This window comes from Paroedura picta, chromosome 11, assembly GCF_049243985.1.
Source record: "Paroedura picta isolate Pp20150507F chromosome 11, Ppicta_v3.0, whole genome shotgun sequence".
Taxonomy (NCBI): domain Eukaryota; kingdom Metazoa; phylum Chordata; class Lepidosauria; order Squamata; family Gekkonidae; genus Paroedura; species Paroedura picta.
The window spans coordinates 37698943-37711629 of record NC_135379.1 but is presented as its reverse complement, the minus strand read 5'-3'; the positions used below and the strand labels follow the sequence as shown (position 1 = coordinate 37711629).

The 12687-nt window shown below is 43.1% G+C and overlaps 1 long non-coding RNA gene across 1 annotated transcript in view; it reads left to right on the top strand.

Annotated features, from left to right (window-relative positions):
• LOC143820713 (uncharacterized) overlaps positions 1-4202 on the top strand; it is a 60676-nt gene extending 56474 nt beyond the window's left edge. The window contains exon 4 of the long non-coding RNA XR_013225472.1: positions 4122-4202. This is a non-coding gene — a long non-coding RNA (uncharacterized LOC143820713). The remainder of the gene's footprint in view (positions 1-4121) is intronic.
• Positions 4203-12687: the final 8485 nt, after the last annotated feature.

The window sequence follows — 12687 nt, the reverse complement described above, 5'->3', positions numbered from 1 at the left end:
GGGGCTGCCTGATGAATTTTGGGTTTGGGATGCTGCGGATCTAGCTCTGCATAAAGGTAAAGGTATCCCCTGTGCAAGCACCGGGTCATGTCTGACCCTTGAGGTGACGCCCTCTAGCGTTTTCATGGCAGACTCAATATGGGGTGGTTTTGCCATTTCCTTCCCCAGTCATTACCATTTACCACCCGGCAAGCTGGGTACTCATTTTACTGACCTCGGAAGGATGGAAGGCTGAGTCAACCTTGAGCCGGCTGCTGGGATTGAACTCCCAACTTCATGGGCAGCGCTTCAGACAACATGTCGGCTCCTTTACCACCCTGCGCCACAAGAGGCTCTTATCTTATCTATCCCTACTGTTATGTATATGTTGGTTCAGAGTTAGAATTTTAATTGTCGCAGCGGGTTTAAGGGGGCACGAGACCAAGCGTGTTGGTCAGGGAGGCCCAGTTTGCATACTGGGGCTCCCTGGAACATGTTGGTTGCCTTACCACCCTGTGCCACAAGAGGCTCTTTAATTAATTAATTATATGGCTGGGCACAAATCGGGGTGGAGATAGGGTATGCCACAGGTAAAGCTGCTGGGGGACTTACACAGGAATGTTTGCGAGTGTTGCCACATTCAGCTTCATTTCAGTAGCTGTGCTGTGCTCTTGGCTTGCCGCTGAAGAGGTCTGCAGCTGTACTCTATCGCACACAGCTTCTTAACTTACTAGCTTTAAGCTGATTACTAAAATAAAGGAAAAGCTATGCTCCATTTGAATGGTTGCAAGAATCTATCCTAGAGGTATAGAATTTCTCAGATAAGAGCGATAGGCTTGCTGTTTTCTTCTAATAAAAGAGGGAATGTCTTCGGAGCAAAGGAAAAATTAAAGATTTCTAGCCTCAAACAAATGAATGCATTCAAAGGTCACACAACACAGAGGATCTGCACTACCTGAACCACAATCACATATTCTATCAGAGTATGGTAAGAGACTTCCCTCGTAAAACTCTGGATGGTAAGGCATTAAGGCATGCCTATAGTGGGGAACAGTCAAATATGAACAGTAATTGGGGAGTTCTCTAGTGGAAGAATGGCAACAAATTGAATAGAATAAAGACATCATGATCTACAGATGGTACTTAAATCTACCATTGTACCTAAACTGACATTTCTTGATCATTCTTATGGCTTAGAATCATAGAATTATAGAATCATAGAGTTGGAAGGGGCCATACAGGCCATCTAGTCCAACCCCCTGCTCAACGCAGGATCAGCCCTAAGCATCCTAAAGCATCCAAGAAAAGTGTGTATCCGACCTTTGCTTGAAGACTGCCAGTGATTCTATCCTAGAAGTATAGAATTTCTCAGATAAGAGCTTCTTGTATGCGAAACGAATAAAGGGAGTCCAAAGAAAGACTGAGGAACTATAGACATTGCTCAACAAGCTTATCCCAGTGGGAAATGTAAGAGTCCTCCCTGACTGTGCTGAGGTGGCCCTCTTGGATGTTTGGGGAGAAGCGGGGGAAGCCCTTAACAAGAACCAAGCTTCAAGAGACAGTTGTCCCAAATCTGCTTAGAGGGCTTCCATAACTGCACAGCTTGGAATTCTGCAGAGAGTATGTAGAAATTGAATCAAAGAATGAAGAATTGAATCAAAAGGCTGCCCTATTTAGTCAATCCAGATACCAGCCCCGTATAAACTTTGTTCAGCCACCTAGGCGTTAGGCAGTCTGATTGAGCCCCAGGTGAATAAAAGAAATGACGGATAATAGCTGCTGTAGCCAATCTTTTAACATGAGCCGCTTGCACTGACCAAGTTAATCTCTGGTCACCCCCCCCCAAAGTATTTAAAATAGGAGACCTCAATATCATGAACACGAATTTCCCGCTTGTGATGGATATGCGATCCCCCCACAAATAACCATCTTGGATTTTGGATACTTAACTACCAGCTGTTCTTCCAGACAGTAAGAGGCAGAAGTCTCTATCAGAGAGGACAGTCCTGATGGTGTTATTGATACAGAGGCTGCTGGCCAAGCTGGACCACAGAACTAGACAGAAGGCAATTGAATGACTCAGCTGATCTTTCAGTACGGAGGTAGACAGAGAGAATGAGAAGAAGAGGAGTTGGTTTTTATACCCCACTTTTCACTGCTCAAAGGAGTTTCACCCCCCCCCCCCAACAGACTCCCTGTGAGATAGATGGGGCTGAGAGAGCTCTGAGAGAAACCATTGAAGTCAAGTCTGGTTAGGACAGCATTGTCGAGTCTTTTATGAAACTTCCTGGAAAGGATTTATCTATTGTCATGAGGCAAAAACAACGGTGTCTGTGGGTGCGTGGAACAATAGAAAGCATTTGCCTTGATTCGTTTGCTGATGAGAATGTGAATCTCTCCTTGAACCTGTTTACGCTCCCTTTTATTCTGCCAGCATTCAAGGAATTCTGAAATAGCCCTCATGAAGATAATGAGTCTGCTAGAGGGCTCATTTAATACTTATTTTTGCAAATGCAGGTGACAGTTTCCCATATTTGAGGTGAGAGACCCTAATCTTATCCTCACGGCTCTAGTTTGATTTGATTTCCTCCTTTTGTGTGTGTCTGTGTGTGTGTGTGCGCGTACGCAAACCATCTTCCATGCTTCCCCCCTGGCCTTTTGTAACCTCAGCTTTGCACGTAAAGCACATAAAGATTCATGCCTAGCTGGAGAAGGTAAATTGGCTGCAGATATAAATCAAATAGTTGCCTTTGTATAATAGGAGGATGGTGAGAGTTGATGCTGGGGGCACGAGAGGCGCTGCCTTAAGCCATGTCATCATGTGTCCACGTGCTTTGATCTATGATAGATATCCCATGCATGCAAATCATGACTTCCCGCTGCAGTCTTCAGATGATGAATGTACATGCGGGAATTTGTTTCACAACCATGCAAAGTTCTAAAGGGATAAAAAGAGGGCCATTTCCTCATTTGTGTGGCTCTTTCTCCTTGGATGCATTCCCTTGTATAACTCCTCCCCTGTCATATATTTGGGAGTGCAGGTTTTCTTTGCCACATCTTAGGAAGTGCAACAACAGCATTACCATATTCAAGCCAGAAATGCCAGGGGGGGAGGGGGGGATATTTTTTCTGTATTGGAGAAATGTCTCCCCTCCTTTCTTCATATCATGATTTATATTCATTTTTACAGAAATCATAATTTGTTGGTTGAAAATGCTGTTCTACAAGTTCACCTTTAACATACTAAATCTCTACCGTCGTTCTGGGCTCGGTGCCACAATTCTTTATTTTTGCTGCGAATCCATTTATTTTATTGAAATTGCAGCACATGCGATCAATTGACACGTGCTGTGGCTACCTGCGGTCTCGTGGGTTTGGAAATGTTCTTGTATATCAGATGATTATGGGGAAACCTGGGTGTTAAATATGTTTCTTCAACACTCTGCATTTATACATTCTGGAGACGTGCGTGGTTGAAGGATGAATCAAACGGAATGAAGCTGGCCATTAGAGGGCACTTCATACTAATTGGAGCAATGACTCATTCCTTTGCATTTTTTTACAACCATCTCCCTAGAATGATTAACTAAAAAACAGTGCTGCGTTTTTCACAGAACGTGGAAACTTCTTTATACTTGTCAGCCTCAAACAGCTACAGGTCAGGGTGGTCTTTCCCTGTGTTCAGATGTCATACTCAGGGGCCACAGCTGATCTGTTATCACGTTTGCAATATAAGCAGTTGTCTCTATTTTGTCAGAAAAGGCTGTTCAGTGCTGGGAATGGAGATCCCTCTCTGGGTCCTGTCCTGGGAATGAAACACCTTGGTCTTCCCATAACCCTGAAAATTGCTTGCCACAATGACGCTGTTCCAAAATGAGGGGTATAACTGAAGGATATTAAGTATTGGTAAAGACTCTTGAAAGTTAGCAGAGTGCCTTAATCCGGCAAGTCAGCACAGCATGGGCAGAGTGCATGCGGTCAGAAAACAACAAACAAAGAAAGGCACAGTCACCTATGTGGTACTTAACTAATATAAGAACTATTTATTAGAGAATTTAATTTTATGCACTTAGAGGTAAATATAAGTTTCCTATTCTAATCGAAATAGTTGCATGAGACATCTCCCTTCCATCGTGTTGCAGGCTTGAGACATGGAGAAGAAGAGAAAGAGAGACTGGGGAAACAGGAAATTACCCTCTAGGGACAGGTCAGTGAGATCAGAGGTGAGCGGTCAGCATCCCTGTCTATCTCACTAACTCTATGGTCAAGAGAATTACAGTTTACAGGCTCACAAGTTAGGAGGCCTCACGGAGAGAGCTATTTTCAACAATAGTCAGGGCTGATTATGGCACTAAATACATGAGAAGTTCAGTGAGATGGATTGGAACATGTGGCTTGCCAACACGAGAGAAGAATGACTAATAGTGCAAGCTGAAGAAGAGTTATGCTGTTCTAGGCCCTGTGAGCTAGAAATTTGCTTACAGTTGCAATATAAGCCTTGGAATTTATCATATGTTCTGGCCAGGTATCTTTCTGCCTGCCTCATTGATGCAATGTTAGTACACTGGGAAAATTAGTTACTCAGGTAGGGTTGCCAGACCCCCCTTCCCCCAGAGAATCAGGGGTCCTCTGGTGCCAGGCCTCACCTTTGAGCAGCTGGCCACTGGGGGGGGGGGAGTTCACCCCCCAGAAGAGGGGAAATCCTTCCATGTGCAGTGAGGTGTCTACATAACTGCTCATGTGACTCAGAAGTCATATGATCACTTCTGGAACATCAGTGCTTGGGCTAAAACTCAGTGTTGTTGTTAGGAGCGAAGTCATGTCCAACCCACCACGACCCCATGGACAATGATCCTCCAGGCCTTCCTGTCCTCTACCATTCCCCAGTAGTTTTAGGCCTAGTTATTAATTCATAATACATTTGGATAAACTTAATTTCCATGAATGTATCTAATTCCCTTCAAGACATTCTGTGGTGATAACCTGGCATTTCTCCTCACAAATGGTGCTGGCTTTCTGGGCTGTATCCTTGACCTGTCTGAGTCTCTTTCTGTTGCTGACCCTACCTCCACCCCCTACAATTTAGTTGTTTTGTTTGACAACAGCAGCCCCAAACGTGGGAATAAGCCATCTGAATTGGAACATTTCCACTCCTTCCTTCCTTTACTTATAACCTTTGAAACCTTTCATGGGCCATGGAGCTCATAGAAATTGATTCCATCATGAATGCAATTTTTAAAAAATAGATATCAATTTGATAATATTCATTGGGGGGACACCACCAGCATAACCTTGGGTTCCTCATATTGGAAAAGTAGATCATGTAGCTCTAATGCAGCTGCTACATTGGATTTCCTTTATCATCTTTTCTCTTCTTTCCCTTTTTTGCCAGCAGAAGCTGCATTCAGCTCAGGACCGGTCTTGCTGCAGCCCATTATCTAACTGGTAAATGCTGCAAGAGTGTGGCTTAATTGGAAAGATGCATTGATGCAGAAAAGGGACCGAGGAGCTCTTAGTGAAGCTTTCTGTGCCTACTTTCTGTGAAGGCAAAGAGTCACTGCTGATACGAACAGTGCTCCCTGATCTGTATCCCCACTTTTCAAACCAAATATTGGATTGGGGATAAGATGCATGTGAGGAAACCAGGCAGGAGGTAAGTCTTAGATTTCTTCCTGCTATGCTGTTGAGTGAACAGTAAATGAGCTAATCGAAGCAAGCACCAAAATGGATTTCTTACCAAATAGAAGTGCATTAGTTGAAGTCTGATTTGGTAATATGATGACTCTCTGACACACAACATCTTCCAAATTAGAACACCCCCCCATTTTTCACAAAATAAACCATCTAGTTGCAGAGATAAATGGTTGCAAGAGAGGAGAGTTGCTGCCAGCTGATGCTTAGCAGTGAATATGGCATGATTGTGTTACAATGCAGGCGTTACATTGATTATTCAGTGCATGGTGGAAACTAAGAAACCCTTGCCTATGTTGCTGCCTGGCTCATCACCAGCTTGTAGTGATCTGAATGTGTGTATCCATCAAGAAGTGCATGACTGGGCACATAGGTACATACATGAAGACGTGTACAGGCATGTCAAAATGCTGACCTCCTTGCTGTCCTCTCCAGTTGACTCTGTATGGCTAAGTCACACTTGGAGCTTTTTAGCTTGAACATGGTCATCATGATACCATGAGCTTCTAGGTGAATCTGGAATAATGGAAACCTAATAGACTCTTGGACATGATTGATTTCTGAATCAGCAGGGTCCTCTGAATTCTTCACAGTTTGAAAAATGGATCTGGGTAGGTTATGCTGTGATATCCCCATGCCTGACTCTCATTGTATCAGATTGCTCACATTTTGTTTTCTTCCACTAGTTCACATCATCTGTGAACCAGCTGAGAAAGACAAGTCATGAATGAGGAAAACCTTCAAGTTCACTGGTCTAGACCACCACGATTTAAACACTTGGAATTTTATGAGGTGGAAGAGTTTATATCCAAAATGCTAAATCAGAAGCCCACGGACACAGCTATGAGTGTTGGTAGTCCAAAAAGACCAACGACTCCCAGCAACTATACTCAAAGTACCACATACATCTTTGTTTTTATGATTACTCACTTGCTTCCTTCCTCTCTTGGTTACATAGTATTCTAGAGAAGAAGAGCTGATTTTTTTGCACCCAACTTTTTATTACCGAAGGAGTCTCGAAACAGCTTACAATTGTCTACCCTTCTTCTTCCTGTGAGGTAGGTGAGACTGAGAGAGAACTGAGAGAACTGTGACTGACTAAAAGTCACCCACGTAGCTGCATGTGAAAGAGAAGTGGGGAATCAAACCTTGTTCTCCAGAATACAGGCCACTGCTCCTAACCACTATACCAAGCTGGCTCCCACAGACTTGCACAGCATACTTGTTAAATATGTATGATTTGATTAAATTCTCTGTGCCTGTCTTTCCTGACAGCTATTCAGATTAGTAATGGGCAAGATATTTTAAATTTAATTGCTCCATATAGGTGTTTTCATGGATGAGTTCACCCTCTGAATAGTGCCAGGAAAAGAAAGGGCTACTGACATAGCTAATTTTTACAAATTCCAAGGCTCTCTGTGAAGAAATCTGCTAGAGGTAAGGTGACAAAAATCAGTATAATCATGATATAGCTTATTTGGGATTTCAGTGGAGCTCTTGTGGAAATCCTCAATAAGAACACTTAAGATAAAAGGAAGCAAAGCTCTGGTGTAGTATATGAAGAGGCCTTACAGTGGATAAAATGCAAAAAATTAATTCAATCAAGGGCTATGGTTGAGGTTATTACTTGGGTCAAGTCCGTTTCTCAGTTACTTTGTGGAGACCAATATTTTGAGAAGCAATGGCAATTCACCAGTTTAGAAGCAAGAACGTTGCATCCTGTGGGTGGAAATCCCTCTACCCATGGAAACACCCTGCTAAGTTTGAAAACAATTTCCTCTATTCTGATTTGTTTTTGACCATTTCCCCGAATTGTGGTAATGAAAAATCTTAAAGAAGGCAGCAGTTTGCTCTCGGTGTGCTTCCTCCAATGGGACCTGACAGCCTGGGCATGTAGTGAAGAATTGCCAACGGCTGCTTCCCTTGTGGTTCGCCAGAGGTGCAGCCTGCAGCTTACTGACAAGCTAGACAGTATCGATTGGCAGGTGTGATGTCAAAGGACAGCTCTTAGGAGCACCGTTGCAAACAATAGCGACCGGGAAGAGATACCAAAAAGCTACTGTCTGCTCTCAATTGTGCCAGGAGTGATGACGTGTTGTAAAGAAACAATACCTTGAAATGACTGCAGATGTTCAGGTGACATTATATGAAAGGGCTGCAAGGGAATGGCTAGTCATTTTCTTGCAAATATATCTTTGGCACTTATGTTTCCCCACAGCAAAAATAATTTTTTAAAAAATGCTTGGCTTTTTATAGAATGCAGTCTAGTCTGGTGGCAACCCTTCGGTGGTTTATTGATTTAATATTTCTTCCGAGCTGGTAGGAAGTGCATGGCCCATGGACTATCCTGGCCTTTGAAAGGCCTCTTTGATGGCCCTGTTATGCCTGTCTGCTTTTGGCACAAAGTCTCTAGTTCTTATGGTGTCACTTTAAATTTCAATACAGTTTCTGCTGTGTTTATGAGCTATATTTTCTTTCGGCGTTTGGCAAAGTTTCAGCTCTGCCGCCTTTGGTGCAGTCTCCTAGCGGGCGCACTGAAGCGAGCCATTTCACGGAGAAGTAACTTGGATTTAATCGAAGACTGCCTTGGTGGAGAGTTGTCGCTGAGTATATCACGGCCATAAAGAGTGGGCTGGCAGAAGTTCTAAATTATGCTTTATTTATTACGGAAAGCTAATGAAGCCAAATGGATTCGTGTTAAAGTGCCGCATGAATGTTAATCTTCCCAGATGGCAAGAAGTGGAAAGTGATAAGTGGTTAACTAAGACTTACTTAAGATTCATTTAAAAAAAAAATTCCAGTAGACAGCTGAATGGCCAAATCAGACGAAGTTATTTGGTATAAACACAGACTAGTTTTTTTAAAAAAGAGCCTCTTGTGGCGCAGAGTGGTAAGGCAGCAGACATGCAGTCTGAAAGCTCTGCCCATGAGGTTGGGAGTTCAATCCCAGCAGCTGGCTCAGGGTTGACTCAGCCTTCCATCCTTCCGAGGTCGGTCAAATGAGTACCCAGTTTGCTGGGGGGGGTAAACAGTAATGACTAGGGAAGGCACTGGCAAACCATCCTGTATTGAGTCTGCCATGAAAACGCTAGAGGGCACCACCCCAAGGGTCAGACATGACCCAGTGCTTGCACAGGGGATACATTTACCTTTTTAGTTAAAAAAAACCAAGAGGCATAACACTTCACGTGGCCCAAAACCACAGCACAGGTCTCCTTCCCAGTTCCCTCTTGTCAGCCTCCTCCCATGCTGCGACTTGTGTCCCACCAGATTCCCGCCCTGCACACATCTCCCCCATGGACCCCCTTGCTATGCCTTCCTCTTATCCAGTCCTGCCTACAATCCTTGATGACTACAAAGGGCTTTCTGCCATTTGCACCTACTCTTCCTTTCACTTCCCTGAAGTATGAATGTAGACAAAATCTGATTGCTAAGTACGAATCTTGGTTGCATGCCTAGCTCTCAGGGCAGCTTCACTTCTTTCTGTGACCCTGAAGGGCCACTTGAAGACTACTGAAGAGATATCTCTTCCCACCAGCCCTAGTTTAGTACCCTTGTATTAATCTATGAGGGATTCGAAAGAATGGAGCACTGGTAAGGTTATTATCATGTCGGGATTTCCTTGATCTATGATGAGTTTTGCAAGCTGATATCAAGAGTGCTTGAGCACATGGTATTTCCTAGGCTTTATGAGTACATCACCGGTTTCTGACAACGGTTATAGTGCCGAAGATTATGATCTCCTTTGAAGAAATGTTTTATTTGAGCAAACCACACAGCAGCTGTAACAAGGAGAACTATTGCATTCCATGGTACAGAGATTTTCTAACCATAGGGGATTCGTATGTAGTGGGCTAGAAGGGAATGAGATTAATGGTAGAATCAGATCCAGTCCAGCTCTCATATTTATTATAAGGCTGTTAGATCGCTGGCTTTATTAACACCTGTAAATCAGATTAAGTTTAAGGATGATTCGTACGAGCCTTATCAGCATTGCTGTGGAGTGTCTAACTTTTCTCTAAAGGGCAGGAAGAGCATCTTAGCTACATTCTATGGTACAAGGAAACACTGTCATGCTGGCATAGTAGATGCATGTCGTTGTTGTGTACCTCTAGACTTCGTGTGTTAGCAAGAGTCAGCCACTGACTGTCAGATAAAGGGTTAACAGATTTGTTGACATTTGTTGCTGTGGGGACAGGCATTGTGGGTCATGTGATATATTTATTGCTATGCAAAGGGTTTACCGCCATTGATAATGTGTCTAGTTCTCACACAGGCAAGTGACCTGGAAGAGAAGTAATTCTCCTTCCTGCCTTTGTCTTCTCTGACACTGCTTAGGGCAGAGAGAGGGATCCATCTTGAAGTTTAGCTATTTAACAGCTAAAGTAGAGGTAGGTGGGGGTGAGAGAGATCTTATAGGACTGCTCTGTAAGAACAGAACTATAAGGACTGGTACTAGCCCAAGGTCACACAGCTGGCTGTGTGTGGAGGAGTAGGGAATCAACCCTGGCTCATCAGATCATAAACCACCACTCTTAACCACTAGTTTCTGCCAGAGGTAGAGATTATACCAGAGGAGTTCATGCACAAGTGCACACCTGTTGGTAATGATCACAGCTTGCAGTGCCCATGGTTTCTGTCATCCATTCTGTACACTCAACATGTTTTTCCATATTATGAGATCATGTGACTCTTCCCCATTTTTCGCAATGGTCGATAACACAGCAGAGAATCCCTGTAGTGCTTTGCAATAAGGAAAATAGGACTTTGAACCTACTTGTCAGGTTCAAAACAAGTTTTGTCAATTTCAACCATGGATTTCTCCCCCCCCCCCTTTGTGGGCATTCCTTCCTGTTCCTTTTCATTGAACAAACTAACACTCAAATACATCACAAAACCTGAACCACGAAGATTTTAAGGGAAGGTGCTTGTTGGAGGCTGCTATACAACTGTGATAGGGCAATTGTGTAAATTTTAAAAATAATTTTGGACACCAGCACCCTATGTGTCACAAGTGACATTCCACCCCAATTTTGAAAAGTGCATTTTAAAAACTGTATCTGCAGGATAAATGCACTGGAGGAAAATGAATGGTGTGTAAGGGGGGGACACAGGATCCAAAGTTAAGATCCTGCTCTGAAAAATCTGAAGGAAAATTTGTGTGCATAATATGCCAGTGTCTCAGGAAGAAAATGTTATTATGCAGTGGTTGTTACAGATACAATATCAAATATGCAGCCAGGTGCCAAAAGCCATTAGCTGCATAATAAGTGGACGTGTTGAACCACTTTAAAACAAGTATATAATTCCTTCTGAAAAAACCTGATGAAACATGTGCTGTGTTTTTAAATGTGAGATGAATGGTTTGCTGGCAGAACACAAATGCTGCCGTGGTAGGCGAGATAAGGGCTTATATGATGAAGGGTCTTTAAATATTTTTTCATTATGAAGCACAGATGCCACAAGGACTCTGGAAGGACTCCTTCCTCAGCTGATATGACAGCTCCAGGCGCACAAAGGTGTGCCAGGCCCCCCACCTCCGAACGGGGAAGCACAGAAAGCAGGGCTTGAGAGGCAGAGCTTAACTGGTGGGGTGGATAGTGTGGGAGGAGCGGGTCCCTCAAGTACTCTGGCCTCAAGCCCTTTAGGATCTTAAGGATCAAAACTGGCAGTCTGAGTTGGGCATGTTTTCTGCACATTTTCCTTGCTTCAGTCCCTTGCAGCCAGCATCCTGCCCTGTGCCATCAGAGAGATTTTCCAGGCTTAAAAACGCAGTTACCATAGCATTATAATGCTATAATGATCTTTTAACTTACTCTGCTGCTGTTTGATGTCAAGCAGGAGAAAACCTCCATGTGGAAGGAACTAGCTTTGTGCAAAATATGCTCATTCTCCTTGCATGAAAATTAGAATTATGTGTCCCACCTTGCCATTTAGTCAAGGCTGTAACATATTTTCTCACTGGATGCCAGGCTATAGCATTATAAAACAGTAGCCCAGCACCAGCTAAATTACATTTTAGCTCTATTTATTTGCATGGAGAAAGTTAAGCAACTGCTTAAATTTCTGCCACTGAAATGAGAGAATTGTCTGATCCTGCTTAAAATGATTTGTGCATGGAACTTGATTCTGCACCTCAGATAGTCCCACTTTGGTTTTTAATCTTTCGGCATGAAGCAGCAACAACAGCCATGAACATTTAATCAAACAGAAATCTGCTTCTGCTAAATAAACAGATAAATCTTTCTGCTGCCTTTGTGGTTTATTCCAGTCCAAATTTAAGCCTCTTCTTAAGCATCATGTTTATTTCTCTTTGTGATCTGCTTGAATCCATAATCCAAATGCGAATCCAAACTTGAATCCATCATCCAAGCTTTTCAGAGTTTTCTTTCTTAGTAACTAGACCATTCCTTCTGGAAATGCTAAACATGTATTTCCACTATTGTGTTCATTTCAGGTTTTTTGCAAGAGCCCGCACTTACGGTTATGTAATGCCTTTAGGGTAATTATAAATGTTTATGTTCTGTTCTGAGGGCTTATATGTATGTATTTGTGTATGTGGGTGTGTGTAAACCAAATACTATCTGTGTCCAGGAAAGAGAATGATGTAATCGTTCTCCCCCCCCCCAATATTTTTTCCTTTCTCTGTAGCCAGAATGAGAAATGGCATTTTCTTAGTATGGGGGACAGTTTACCAATATAGTTAAGGCCAACTGATAGAGGGGCAAGCAACCAAGGGTGGTATCCACACATTTTTGGACATTGTGCTATAGTTGTATGACAGCAACTGTTTGCAACTGATTTTTTCCCTGTGTGGATAAGCAATCCAGTTAAAAAACACTGATCATCTGCAACAAAGTGAAATTTCCAATGATGCAGGCAGCCTCACCACCATCATGAAGACTCTTTCCCCCCTCTCCACCAACAGCCATAAACAAGGCCATTAGAGGGAAAGCGGGATCTGGATTTCAAGCAGCTGGGGACTCTCACTGGACATTACAAACCACCCTAGTTTTC